A 13567-nucleotide genomic window follows, 5' to 3' on the forward strand; every position below is an offset into this window, starting at 1 on the left:
ATATTCTAATTTTAATAAAAATCCATTTCATGGTTTTGATTTTAGTAAATATTTAAAACTTAAGGGTTAAAAGATGTCTCCAAGAAGTTGAAATTCAGGGAATCTTATTTAATTTGTATCTAATGATTTGGGATTAAATTAAATGCAAGTCTGATATATTCGACTTTAAAATAGATTTTGTGCATATTATACCCTTCTAATAAACCTTTAAAATATTCCTAAGAAACTGGAATTTGGAAATACATATTAACTGTCACACATTAGTTATCTGAATGTTCATAAAAGGGCTTCCACCCACCTTTTATCCCTTTTGCATAAATTAAATATAGCCCACTTTATTCTTTATGCCTAACAGCTCCAAAATTTCTGAGAGGTTAATTAGTTCAGGAGTGAATCCTGTACATTCCTTCAGTCTTGACAGACTTTGGATACCCACTGTAATAGTGTCTGCATGTGGAATTTTTGTGGCAAGAGTTGGGAAATCTCTAACTGCATTTCTCCAGAGTCTGCGTTGTTAAATACCAGGAGCAAGTGGAGGTTCAGGACGACTGGAAACAATGCAGAGATAAGCGGAGAGCGCATACAGCGCCTAAAATTTCTAAATCATCACCCATCTGGTACTAGCCAGGCTTAGTGTTGCTTAACTTATGTGATCTGGCAAGAACCTGTGTGTCAATGTGATTATGCCATATAAATCATGTACATACTTACACACATATGTGCGCATATATATATATATATATATATATATATATTACTCTAACATACTTTGCAAGATATTTTCTCTCTCCCTCTGCCATGTACCCTGGAACAGTGCCTGTTTGTGGGTGGCCCTTCTGTATATTATTGAAGCCATTTAGAAATCTTGCATATCATGTTTGAGCTGAATATTTTATTGGGTGATTGTTAATCTTCACCTAGCTTCTCACTCCATCGGTCCAACTAGTTTTATGGCTTCCAGAGACAAATTCTTAGATCAATTTGAAACACATTATCTTTTCTCATCTATTTAAAAGATATAGAGAGAGGTGCAAAAAAAAAAAAAAAAAAAAAAAGAATTTATGTATATGTTATATGTGAAAAAATAAGTGCATGAAAGAAATGAAGGTATTAAAGTTCAGACTAAGAACAACCCACAGTAAAACAGAACCTCTCCACCCCCATTTAAAAAAAAAAAAGCATAAAAATAAAATAAATATTTTAAGTCCCTAAATAGTTTTTAAATATACTCAAGAGATTTAATTTTGTAGTTGGTTTAAAAAGCCACTACTTGTGCTCAGAATAATTGATTACGAAAAGAAACTACCATGTATTTTTTTATTATTATTATTATTATTATTGCTGCTCTTTATATTACTTTCATATATATACTAGCTGGACCCATGGCATTGTCTGGTCTTGTATTAAGCTATATATATGTGTGTGTGTAGTATAATATTTTTACCTTTTTAAAACATCACAACTGAAACATATCTGCATCTGTGTAGCAAATACTATTTATATAAATAAACAAAATGCTAATACAATACGGCTCTAACTGTTATTATTAAACACTAGTTTCATTTCGAAAAGGATAAGAGCCATTCTTTCAGACTCCATGATTTGAGGAAAAGTTGCAACTTTTCAATTTGTGTTCTTTGTCTGACCATAATTTGTTGTAAATTCTAATGTACATCATTTAAAAATTCAATTCCTCACAAACACACACACATATATATATGTATATACTAGCTGGCAGTCCGGCGTTGTCCGGTCGTACAATACGCTTAAACATGATATTTTGATTTATGCAGATTGCGTATGTATTAATCAGTCCTCTATTGAATATTATATATTACAAGGAATAATTTGCCCGCTGGACTAATTTACAAAAAAAAAATTTTTTTTAATGATAATGTCGTTCATCAAATTCCGTCTGTGTTTATTTACAATATCACGTTAGTTGATATTTGAGTTTGATGATGAATGCCCCAGAAAAGTCACTTTGGTTAATGTCTAGTTTTAAAATATACAAATGAAGAAATGATTTGCGACAATTTTAAATGATACCTCTTTTATCATAAATTGAACTCATTAATAAGAAAAAATTAAAATAAAATGATGAGGTACACTCGACTTGAACAGGGGATCATTTAATCTGTAGTTTAATGCTCTACTGCTGAGCTATATCTCCAGATGTTTTCTTAAGAAATTATTTGTTGAGATTTTTATTTCTCTTGGCCAGTGTAAAAATTCTTTTTTATCTATAAGAAAGAAAGAGTATTTTTAAGATAAGATTTTTTGGATTTTCGATACTTATCAGGTGAATTTCTGTACAAAACATATCTAAGAACACTGCCAGACATAAATTATCTTTGTGTGAAATTTTCAAAAGATAGCCATTTCGAACCTATGAGGAAGAAACTCTCACACACCGTGACTTTTATCTAATAGTGTATATATATATATATATATATACACACACACACACACACAAACAGACATGTGTGTGATAGTCTCTTGTTAACAGGGTTTATCATATTACTCCCACACGTTAATTTAAGTGGATTGTCAAAATATGATTCTGTCTTTTTAATTAATATTTAATCTTTATCAATTTTTTTTATTTTGGTCATATAGATGGAGGTAGGATCTGTATATACCCTCACAGTAACATCTACTATGCATGACATCCATAACACTGAGAAGAAATTTAACAAAATAACATTTTTCCACATACACTATTTGATTTGCTTTTAGTCTCCCTCCCTTTGGACCTATATTCAATTTTATAGAAAGAGAAAGAGGGGTATTTTGAAAGAAAGAAAAGCAACCAATATGGTTTACATATTTAGCAGAGGTAAGATTTTATGCTTGCCAGTGTTGGTGAATCGGTGAGTGTGCCATATTTAGAGACAAGGATTGTGAGTACGCCCCTTGCATGGGTATTTTTACTTCGATTTTTTTTTTTTTTTTTTTTTTTTTTCCAAAAAAATAAAATTTAACGTTTTGAATTACAGTATTAAGCAGATTGTTTGGTTTTACTTATATTTCTTTCTGTTATTTACAGAAAAATTAAAACCTTGAACAAAGCTTATTTATGGTTTTATAAGAAGTAGAAGACATGAGCCTGTTTCTGCTTTATCATTATTTTCATGGCAAGTGCTCATTTGAGCTCCAATCTATGGTCCCCCCTCACCAAACTTTCACAAAACAACACTCGTCTATCTAAAACCACTGTCAATAATTTCCCCCACTCTTTGAACAAAGCTTCTTTCTTAGAACTGCACACCTGTGACCCTGTTTTCCGTTTGCCTGCTTTCCAGCTGATTACCATATGGTCATCTTCAAGTCCAATATGAACAAGTTATTGATGAGCCGTCCCCTTAAGTAATCCAATTTACCAAATATCTATTATGAACAATTACTATGCTATTGTCCCAGTGACTACTGTACACCCATTAACCCTTATGCTTAAGTGGCTTCCAGGCCTTGATAAGTGGTGACTCTAATGTAAAAAAAAAATGAAAAAAGTAGTGTTGGGACGATTAATCAGAAAAATCTTAACTTTTGTGGTGTATCAGAATCCAATAAACTTGTGCTTATTTTTTGATGTCATAAACGATTCTTTTATTTTTTTCTTTTGTTTATTTTTGTTCAAAACTTAAATTTTTCATTGCAGCACTAATAATGAACTGATAAATACTTATTGATTATAAACTAAAATCTATAAATCACCTCCGCCACAAGTGTATTTTTTACATTTACATATATTGCATGGGTTTTTATGGTGATCTGAATAAAAAAGTAAATAGCAATTCTATAGCTAAATATTTAGAAGTTATAAAAGAATCAGAACTTGTATTAGAATCTGAAATTCTATCAGAATTGGGAATTTAGAACAGAATCGGTAGTTGTATTGGAATTAGGAAGGTGAGGGGGCTATTGAAATTGTTGGATCACTAAAATAATAAGAAAATGGTGGACTTCTACGAGGTTCCCCCCCCCCCCCATGTCTAAATTCCACAATTTTCACTTTCAAACTTTTTTCCCCTCTTAATCTCATCGATTACAGACTTAACTTTCAGAATTAAAAAAAATTTTATTACTTTTATTGTTGGGGATCAGTAGTGTTCGATTCCTTTTTTTAGACAGGAATATTCACCGGTAACGTTTGTTGCTATTTTTTTCTCGCTGATGGTCACAAAGTGAGTGTTCAATTAAGTGAAATGTTATAATTGGAAACTGATCCCCAACAATAAAGTCATGAAAACGTTTCTTTTTTGTTGTTTTTTTTTTTTTTTTTTTTTTTTTTTTTTCTCAAAATTTATTTATTTATTTTATTTTTTTTTTTTTTTTTTAATTTTGAAAATTAAGTCTGTAATCGATGAGACTAACTGGTGTGTGTGTGTGTGGGGGGGTTAAAAATGTGAAAATAGTAGAATTGAGGGGGTGGGGACAATCTTGTAAGCGTCCTCCTAGAAAACCCATGAGCCAACAGTTGAAAATTCAACAAACAAAGGCAAACCAAAAAAGGAAAGTCTTAAAATGTTATGTTTGCATGAATTATGAAAAGACGAAAGAAAAAAAAAAAATGATAATTTTGATAGTTCAGCTTCATCATGGATCTTAAATGTCACTTGTTTATGCTTCCAATTTTATTACCCACACAAATGATTGTGTATATCTGTTCCGTCTTCTGCCAGCCGTTAGTGTTATATGACCAAGTCTTTTTTTATGGTTCGGGTATCTATGTGTATACAACGCCACCTACTTTAGTTTTGTATATCTCGTAGATCATAAAGAATCCGGATTACCTCCATCTGTCGATGATCAGTAAATCTTACGCTTATAGCTGTTTGTGGCATTTTCATCATCCTCAACCATATCTCACTCAACATCTCTGCATACTGAGTTCTTATTTATTTGTTTCTGGGGAAACGGAAGAATCAGGGGTGGGTGGAGCGAGTTCGTCCCACTTGATGACTGATGCAACTCTTCTCTTTTTTAATAGTTTACCGATATTACGATAGAGAAAGAAAAAAAATTAAAAAGGGATCATATTCAATCCACAATTATGTCTCGGATCCCTTACTTATAGTTTCTTTGTAAGCGTTCTGTTAACATGTATGGCAGAATTGATATACACAACAGAAACTTTTTATCTAAATAATCTACTTTAAACCCTCATTTAATATAACCTACAAAATTATCTTGTTGGATTTTCAGAATCCGACCTAAATAGCAATTTGTCGGACATATCAATACTTGATTAGTTTTTGTTTGTTTGTTTTTTTTGGGGGGGGAGGGTGCTATGGTAATCTGAATTTTATCTCGCTTGAGTTTTTTTCTAAAATTACTTATTCAAGCTAAGAAAATAGATTTTTCTTTACTCACCAAAATAGATTAAATGGAAGTTATCATATGCAATTATACTGGCAATCAAATTTTTTTGTGGAAAGTTATAACATGTAGAAATGAAGGTACCAGCATGGGATAAGTGTGAAGCCTATTCAGAAGCACACTTCTTAATGATGAGACGATCGTTTAAGTATCCCTCTATATCATTAAACAGTGATGAGACAGACTGTGACATTCATGACAGAAACTTGGTGGACAAAATGAGCATAGAATGAATTTTATTTATAGCAAATATGTTTGGATTGCAGATTATGAATTTTATTAACAATTCCATGGATGGTATCTTTTTCAGGGGGAAGTTAGAGTTAAATCTAATGACATCAATTACATGTAAAATTATCTTGTTGGATTTTCAGAATCAGACCCAAATAGCAATTTGTCTGACATAATACTTGATTCGTTTTTTGGGGTTTTTTCGCTATGGTAATATGAATAAACTTTATCTAGAGTTTTTCTGAAATTACTTATTCAGGTTTAGAAAACAAATTGGATTCGGCATTGAATAACCAGAAAATGGGTTGACGTGCCACTTAGTTCATTCTTTTACACTCTTGATAGAGTATGACAAAATCGACTTCAAAATCTAGTGGGGAGGAGCATACTTTCTTTCTTTTCTCCAATGTCTTTCTCACAGAAGAGATGTTGTTAGTCTCTCTCTCTCTCTCTCTATTCTATTGTTATTCCCATGAAACTTGCTCGTCTTATCTCCAATCTCTTGCATCAAAATCTTCTCATCTCAGGAACTTATTTCCTTAAGACTTCTTCTATGCAGATTACAACATGCGAGTCTTCAAATCTAATGTTCATAAACTGCCTCATAAGTAATCCAACTTAATTCTCATTGGTGAGTGTTCCTCATCTTTTGACTGATAATCATTCCATCTCATTAATCCTCTAGTGGCTCGGCCTTGATGAGTGGTGTCCCAGTAGTAAAAGGGGCGGGGCAGGTATGATTATTGAAAGCAAAATCCTTCAAAACTGACGATACTGAAATGATGCAAATGCTAAAAGGATGTTACCAGATTCCAAACTGAGGCCAAAATACCCATGATACATTTAACATGTTAATAAATAACCCATGTAGTTGTCGTTGTGTAAAAGAGAAGGTTTGTGATTATCTCACTACCCTCACCCCACAATCTGACCAAATGGCCAACAAAACCATGTCTGTCCACTCACTCCTGCTAGCTGTCACAGCTGATATTTAAACTACAGCTGTTTGTATTTCTGACAACATCCGGAAATTTCATACCCCCCTCCCCTCCTCATAACATCATACCAACTGTTACACACACACACAGAAAGGGTGGGTGTGTGTGTTCCAAATTCCAGGATTTTCGAATTCCCTACTCCCAGGATCCTTGGACCTACCCTCATCCTTCCCGCCTTTACAAAGATTTTGCTCACTGCCCTTTACTGCCAAAGTTAACCTTTTGGCATTATGGTAATTAGGCCTGAGTCAATCGTACAGAAAGACTTGTTTGGTATATTGTACTTTTATACTATGTGCTTCTGAGGGTTTGCTTTTTTTTTTTTTCCTCCTATCATCAGAATGTCACTATTTTATTTGCAAATAAGGACACGCTCATTTTTAGTGTATAATTTCCTCCGTGAAAATTTGTGAAAAAGTCAAGTTGTGAGAAAGAATGGTACTGCGTGTGCGTGTCTCAGAGGAATCAGGAGATGCATTTCGATGACTGTGTTTAGCAGCTATGTGTAACAAAGTTTATTTTGTATTTAGATAGGTGCATATCTACCCAGCCTCTCCAATGAGGACAATGTATGGCAAATTGGCCAGTATAAAAATAGCACCTTGTGTTCAGTTAATTGCATACCAGTGAGTTGTTTTTAATATGCATTCTGCTTCTACACTAAATAGTCTGAAAAGTTTTAGATTATTCTGATTATTATTCTCATCTTGGTTATGTTCACATTTCGGATGATTCTTTGATTTTCTTCAGGTGCATCTTGTTGAATTTTGTAATCTCTACAGAATTTCAACTGAATCCTTTGTTTAATCTATCTAAAGAGATTGTTCTTGTTCTGTCAGCCATGACTGTTAACATTGACGTTATTTGTAATTGTTATCACCTGTTATAAGGATTAAACCTTTAAGACTGTTATTTAAAAATGATTGTTAACCAGCTTTATATATGTATTGCATGTCTGGAAAATTGTAGTATCTTGGGGGTGGGGCTTGCTTGATCTTGTTTTAGTGTCTCGTATTATTTGTTTTTCTTTCTTGGTTTTCAAATTCTGTCCTAAAATACAATATTTCATTCTAAATCGCCATTTTCTTTCCTTTAGTGTTAGTGCATGTTGTTAACAAGAAAAAAATGTGATTTCCTTGCAGATACAAATATTCATGTTGCTGAGATTTACATTTTTTTGCAACAAAATTTTAGAATTTGGAGTTATTTTTCTGTTAGCAACAAATTTGTATTATTCTTACATAATAATATTAAATAACTTAAATATTTTTTTTTTTTTTCATATAGAAACTGGTAAAGAAATATCTGAACATTGAAATTCTAATATCTGAAAAGTTTATGTAACTTCTCATTCACAAACGTTATCTACATCCTTAAACATAACTCGGATAATGTAACAGGATAACATATATATATATATATATATATATATATATATATATAATGATGTGCGTTGGTTATAAGGCCTAGTTACTAAAAAAATTTTGATTAAACTGATTGTATCCTTCTACTCTAGATTTTTATAGAAAACTAAAAACAGAGACATCAGTGCTGCCAATATATATCATAATCACGTTGACATGTTGGGTCTCATTAGATCACCAACGGTAAGCAACATTGAGCCTGGTCAGTACCAGATGGGTGACCTTTTGGGAATACTAGGGACTGTATGTAGGAGGATGTCGACAGCTCCCTTCAAGAACTGTACAAACATATATATATATATATATATATATATATATATATATATAATGCTCCCTATCTTAGGTTGAGCATGTGGGAAGTGATATACAAATTTAGGTCAGCATATGAAGCGGTGCTTTTTGTTAAAAAAAAATTGAGCTTAGGTATTTGGACAATGTCAAAACATTGTTAATTCACTGCTCGCATAGCAGCAACCGTATAGCGCAACGGTTAGAAGCTCAGACTGTCGTTTGGGTGATCTAGTTTCAATCCTGGCTTGAGGTAGTTGCTTGTCTAGCCGCACTGATTAGCTGTGAAACAGCAAAACAGTATTATATGTGGAAGACTATATATATATATATATAGAGAGAGAGAGAAAATATTATAGAAATTATCTTACAACTAAAATGTTATTTATTTTTCTGTATGAATTTAAGTGTGCTAACAACTACAAATCTAAATGATTGTACTGTATTCCAAGCAATGCCAGTAGATACAATTAGTATAACCCACCTCCTGTTTTTATAATTTCAATTCCAATTTTCATTTATTTATTTATTTTTTCGTTGTATACAATTAGTTGAATATAAGTTTCAGTTTTACCTTCAACTGAGGGAGGGAGGGAGTGGTGGTGGTGGTGAGGGGTCATACTTTTCCCAGCATTACTAGTGCATAATTAAGCCTACTAGATTCCATAATCTGGAATAGTATCAATTAGGTTCCAAATAGTCCTTCACTTTGTTTCATGTAGATTGATAAATCACAGATTTTGCTGTTGGGATTGGTGGGGGGATGTGGTGCTATGAATCTTAGACTTAACCATGAAGAAATTGTTTTTCTTTCACTCCCTTAATCAAAACCTAACCCGGTCTGGTTTCCTAGTAACGTTTGAGAATTTTGAAAATTCAATAGAAACCTCTTTCTTTCTTTCATTTATTCTGGTTTCTTTTTTTTTTTTTTCTCTCTCTCTCTCTCTCTCTCTTCCCCCCCCCCATAAGCTTGCTATAAAATGTTTAAATCACTGCCAGCAATGGCTTCACTCCCAAAGTAGGGATGGAGAAGAGTAGTAGAACTAAAGAAAACAAAAGATATAAACTATCATCCTTATATATATATATATATATATATATATATATATATATATAAAATAAACTAAAAGAAATAAATTGAAAAACAAATTCTCAGCTGAAAAAAAAAAATTCTGTAGGTTTGGTAGTAGAGGGGGTGGCGGTGGCGGCTCAGGCTTTCTTTTTTTCACCCTCAGAACTTCATGGCTGGTCCCCATGTGTGTGAAGTAAATCATTGACCAGCACACCACTGTAATGGTATCCTGTGTTGAAACGTCTGCACAAACTACACCACCCACCCTTCTCACACTTTCTCAAACGCACCCCTCTCAACCCACCCTCCTCCATCTCCTTACATTTTGGGCTCAGCTTGCAAACTTTGTAATCCTTTGCCTTCATGTGGTGGCCATCTTACAAGATGGCCATTCAAATATCTCAGTCAACCACCAAAACCAGAAACTCCATGATATCTACCAACACCTCTTCTTTTGTCTCTCCCTTCCTGTCTACATTTCATGCTCTCCATCTCCCTCTCTTTCTCTTTCTCTCTGGCTACCTTTACTAGTGTTTTCTCCTTTTGTACCATATCTATTCTCTTTCTACCGCATCTTTCTTTTTTTTTTCTTTTTTTTTTTTTTTTTGTATCATGTCTTTCACCCGTTTCTTTCTTCCACGTCTCTCTCTCTCTCTCTCTTTCTCTCTCTCTCGTTGTGCCGCGTCTCTCTCTCTCTCTCTCGTTGTGCCGCGTCTCTCTCTCTCTCTCTCTCTCGTTGTGCCACGTCTCTCTCTCTCTCGTTGTGCCGCGTCTCTCTCTCTCTCTCTCTCGTTGTGCCGCGTCTCTCTCTCTCTCTCTCTCTCTCTCTCTCTCGTTGTGCCGCGTCTCTCTCTCTCTCTCTCTCTCTCGTTGTGCCGCGTCTCTCTCTCTCTCATTGTGCCGCGTCTCTCTCTCTCTCTCTCTCTCGTTGTGCCGCGTCTCTCTCTCTCTCTCGTTGTGCCGCGTCTCTCTCTCTCTCTCTCGTTGTGCCGCGTCTCTCTCTCTCTCTCTCTCTCTCTCTCTCGTTGTGCTGCGTCTCTCTCTCTCGCCATTCCGCGTCTCTCTCGTCGTGCTGCGTCTCTTGCCCCTATCTCTTTTTCTACCATGTCTCTTCCAGCTTTCTACTATGCTATTTCAAACAGAATCAGTGCAGATCAACAAAAATGTTTTTTCAAACTGGACTGTGATGGACGAATAAACAAACGAATCTTACCATGTGTGATCACATAAGAAAAACAAAATAAAGATAAACCGTTTTGATAGAAATCAATTAATATTCCTAGTTTGTTCAACTCGTGCATATTTTTTAACTCTGTACTAAAATTAAAATTGTTTCTTTTTCTGTGTATTTGCCTGTATACAGCATAATTACGCTGACATCAGTTTTAGTTAGATAACCCAAGTTATGTCTCACTTGGCCTCGTCCGGATTAAAATGAGGAACCATTTGAGAATACCAGGTGTTGTATATGCTCTGCTATGCTTATCTCGGCATTGTTTCCAGTTTTCTTGAACTTCTTGCCACTGTAATTAGGCAGTACCTACTTGGTTATAGATTGTGCAACTTTAGCTTTACAATTAAGCAGGCACTCTTACAGGAGGTATCCATTGTCTCCGAGACAGAACTGAGGTCATTTATTGCTTCGACTCGCCACCCTACTTTTTCACCTCCTCCCCCCAATCTCACCTCTCATCCAAAATGACATTTAGTCACAAAATCTGTCAGTAATCTACTTGCGAAGCTGCCACGGTAGAATGTATTTTCCCTTTCCTTTCCCTGCGTTCTCCCACCCCATCTGAACACCTGAATATAAACTTTGTCCTACCCACCCATACATCTCCATCTCTCACACTCCTATAGTTCGTTTCTCATGCCACAAATAGCTTTTATGATAACAACACATCTACTTGTTGCTCTCTTAAAACAATAATAAATAATAAATATGGTTTAAAGTTTACTGCAGTTTCACGGATTGTCCAATCATATGAAACGTGTAAATAAAATCCTAAACATTTTTATGCATATATATTTATATATGTATGATGCAGATGTTAGAAAACGTTCAGACTTTTCTTAATACACTTCTCATGATTGGATGCTCCATGAAACTGCAGTAAACTAAGTCATATTTATTATTAACTCTATCTAAATGGATATTGAGTCGTTTGTACGTGCAATACATTGCTGTCTTTATTTGGCTCTGTTCTGATTTGGAATTGATATGTAGAGTGAGGATTTTCATTCACAAGGTTGTTTGAGGAAAAAAAATAAACGGTAGTCTCTCTCTCTCTCTCTCTCTCTCTCTCTCTTTCTCTTTCTATCCATCTCTCTCTCTCACTTTTCTTTTCTCTCTTTCTCTCTCTATGTCTATTTCTCTTTATATATAAATTTGTCAAATTTGTGTCACTTTGTCTTTGTGATTTGTTCTCTTGAATTCATTTGATGTGTGCACATTTGGTTTTGATATAAGTCTCAAGGGAACCTCGAACAGGCTAGAGCCCTTCGTCATTGTCTCCTACCGTAGGCAGAAAAAGCTTTGGTGATGCTGGCCTTTATTTCGTCCTTTGTGTTGTAGCTGGTACTGTCAATATCTTCTTCCACTGCACCCCACACAAAGAGGGTCGAAAGGGGTTGCAATCAAATGAACTGGGATGCCAAATGTCAGTTAAAGTTCTTGTGTCTTCTGACTTTATAGGGTAAGACATCGAGTCTTGTAGCCACATGAACAGCCTACCTGCAATCAATCTTGGGTTTCACTAACTCACCCAAAATGTGAATGTAATCATTGGTGTTCAGCTCAAAACCTTCAGGGAAGAAGTGAAGTTGTATAACTTTATCTTTAGTGACAAACACTGGCGTTCTGACGGTGTTAGCTAGTTGATCATACGTTTTTCTCTTTGATGACACCTAGTCAAATCTTGAATCCTTTTTCTACTGTCTTGTTGGTGCTGAAGAAGTTGGGACTCTTGTTCTTCTGGTGCAGTCCCCCCCCCCCAAAAAAAAAATTGTCTGTTTCACAAATACACATTCCAAATTGTCATTATGATCATCTTCATATTCTTGGGGGGGGGGGTAGAAAGAAATAATGAAAGAAAATATTGTCACTGTTTTAATGAAGATGTGACAAACAAGAAAAGAGATATAAAATTAACAGTTAAAAACTGTAAACGAATATCGGCTACACTCTTCTCTTCCTTTCCTTCTCTCATGCTTTCCTTCACCCTCTCTATTGCATGCATACTTTCACTCTTTCTAGCTCTTTCTCTTGCTATTTTTTTTTTTTTTTAAGTCTCACCTGTGAATTGCTCAGGTTTTGAATTTACCTTTGAAAACTACTTGGCCAAATTAAAAATGTTTGGGTATCTGGTTGAAGGGTCAGTCATCCTTATTGATAAGACAGAATTGGGACATCAAGTGGGCAGTAGTGGGAGTTACAAAGCTGATAATGCTGGCTCTTTTTTTTACAAAACACAATCATTTTTTAGTTGGGTGGTTGCAGTTCTCATCTATTTTGTGATTTCAGAGTTGTTAATCTATCCTATTTTAAATAACTGATCTATTCTGGCTTTGTTCAACTTCCTCTCCCTCTCTCCCTCCCTCTCTCCCTCTCCCTCCCCCTCTCCCTCCCTCTCCCCCTCTCCCTCCCTCTCTCCCTCTCTCTCCCCCTCTCTCCCTCTCTCTCCCTCTCTCCTTCTCTCTCCCTCTCTCCTTCTCTCTCCCTCTCTCCTTCTCTCTCCCTCTCTCCTTCTCTCTCCCTCTCTCCTTCTCTCTCCCTCTCTCCTTCTCTCTCCCTCTCTCCTTCTCTCTCCCTCTCTCCTTCTCTCTCCCTCTCTCCTTCTCTCTCCCTCTCTCCTTCTCTCTCCCTCTCTCCTTCTCTCTCCCTCTCTCCTTCTCTCTCCCTCTCTCCTTCTCTCTCTCTCTCCTTCTCTCTCCTTCTCTCTCTCTCTCCTTCTCTCTCCTTCTCTCCCTCCCTCCCTCTCTCTCTCCCTCCCTCCCTCTCTCTCCCTCTCTCCCTCCCTCCCTCTCTCTCCCTCCCTCCCTCCCTCCCTCTCTCTCCCTCCCTCCCTCTCCCTCTCTCTCCCTCTCCCTCTCTCTCCCTCTCTCTCTCTCTCCCTCTCTCTCTAATAGATTACATATTTGTTTACATCCAAAGATATGGGGGCGTGTATTCA

At 35.5% G+C, this 13567-nt stretch overlaps 1 protein-coding gene across 2 annotated transcripts in view; it reads left to right on the plus strand.

Annotated features, from left to right (window-relative positions):
* LOC145260405 (uncharacterized) overlaps nucleotides 1–13567 on the plus strand; it is a 258651-nt gene that overhangs the window by 125897 nt on the left and 119187 nt on the right. The gene's annotated exons all lie outside the window — the stretch shown is intronic.

This window comes from Euprymna scolopes, chromosome 36 (assembly GCF_053919585.1).
Source record: "Euprymna scolopes isolate OS-2025 chromosome 36, ASM5391958v1, whole genome shotgun sequence".
Classification (NCBI taxonomy): domain Eukaryota; kingdom Metazoa; phylum Mollusca; class Cephalopoda; order Sepiida; family Sepiolidae; genus Euprymna; species Euprymna scolopes.